This window comes from Aythya ferina (genome assembly GCF_964211825.1).
Source record: "Aythya ferina genome assembly, chromosome: 2".
NCBI lineage: Eukaryota > Metazoa > Chordata > Aves > Anseriformes > Anatidae > Aythya > Aythya ferina.
This window is the reverse complement of record NC_140297.1, coordinates 2,747,466-2,748,976: the sequence shown is the minus strand read 5'-3', so window position 1 is coordinate 2,748,976 and position 1,511 is coordinate 2,747,466. Positions and strand designations below refer to the sequence as shown.

Below are 1,511 nucleotides of genomic sequence, written 5' to 3'. Positions count from 1 at the left end.
ATTAATTAAAGTTCCCCTGTAGCTTAATCTACTTTGCACACTGTTTCAATATTTTTTTCCATTCCCTTCTCCTTTCTTTGTGCTCTCCAGAAGACACTTTCACCAGGTTCTTCTTTGTTCCCTGCTCTTACTGTCCTTAATCAGAGAATTCCTCCACCAACACACTGGTCCAACCAAAATGACAAGAGAAGCTTTGTGAACATAGAATGAAGTTACCCAAACTGAAATAAGTCTGGTATAGCACCAAGTATTTCAAACAGAGACAGTCAAAAGATTTTTTTTTTTTTTCTCCTACAGAATCAGTGAAGGGAACACCTTCAGAAATATCTGTGAGGGACTATGAAATGAAAATATGTTCCTCTGACAGAAATCCCTTATTAGCTCCCTTGCTTCCAATATATCCTCTGTTGGTCACCTGGGACATTGCAAAAGAAAGCAAAGTAAGTGTCAATGCACTGCTTGTCTTGTGGAAAAACAATATATATATATCTATATATATATTTATAAGAGAGCATTGATTGTGGTCCTCCGACCTTCTTTGGAAATGATGCCTCATTTCTTCTCTCCACAGGATTGCCTAGTCTACAGGTCACCTCAACTGAGTGACTTCCCAGCTGTGAAGACTTCAGTATTGATGTATCCAGTCAATAGCAGGGAACTTGAGGGGAAAAATAAAGTAGCACAGACATAGACACTGGAAAAAGCAACACCTCCTGAATTACCACCACCACTTCCCGGAGAGGTAGTGGCTGGGTCTGTCAGTAGTCTGCCAACTACTGACTCAGCCTGTCCCCATTTTTATGTCCAAGACCTAATAAGATGAAATTGAAATTGCTTGCATTGGAGTAGTATATAGTTTCATACATGATCACCATCTCCTTAAAATCAGTGCACTCGGGATAATCATAACACACCCTGTTACTAGAGGTTGACAGTCAAGGTGGGTTATGAGGTAGGAACAGGTTCGGAGTTGACATGGCATGGCTGCAATTGCACAGGAGATCAGTAGCAGAGCTGGAAAGAGGAATAAAAGTTGTTTGAAGCTCTGTTTCTCCCTTCACATCTGGATCACTAACTTCAGACTGACTGCCAGATCTCTCCAGAATAATAACGTCCACCAAGGAAATAAATCACTAAAGAATAAAAACGACACTGCCGTCAACCATGTGGGTGCTCAGCATCCCACTCCATAAAAACAAGACCTTAGAGTTAGTTTTAGAGATGCTTAATAAATGTGCTGCTTTTCGCAGAAAGCTTTTGGCTTCCTGTACAGATCAGCATATTTAGTGTAAATATCCAGAAGTTGCATGAAAACTAAAATTTGACCCTGGGAGTAACTATTGATTTATATCATAAATACTAATGAATCAGGGCTGTAGACATCACCTTTTCATTTGACCCATATTAGTTGGCCAATGTTCAAATTCTCACTGAACCAGGATTCAAAGATCTGCATTCAGTTTTAAAGATGCTTTGCTTTACTCTGAGATAATCAGCGTTGTTCCTTGTTT

At 39.6% G+C, this 1,511-nt stretch overlaps 1 long non-coding RNA gene across 1 annotated transcript; it reads left to right on the top strand.

The window, feature by feature from the left end:
- Nucleotides 1-303: 303 nt before the first annotated feature.
- LOC311433050 lies at nt 304-840 on the top strand. The gene is made up of 2 exons (XR_014690524.1): nt 304-440; nt 572-840. It is a non-coding gene; the product is annotated as an uncharacterized lncRNA (long non-coding RNA).
- The last annotated feature ends 671 nt before the right edge of the window (nt 841-1,511 follow it).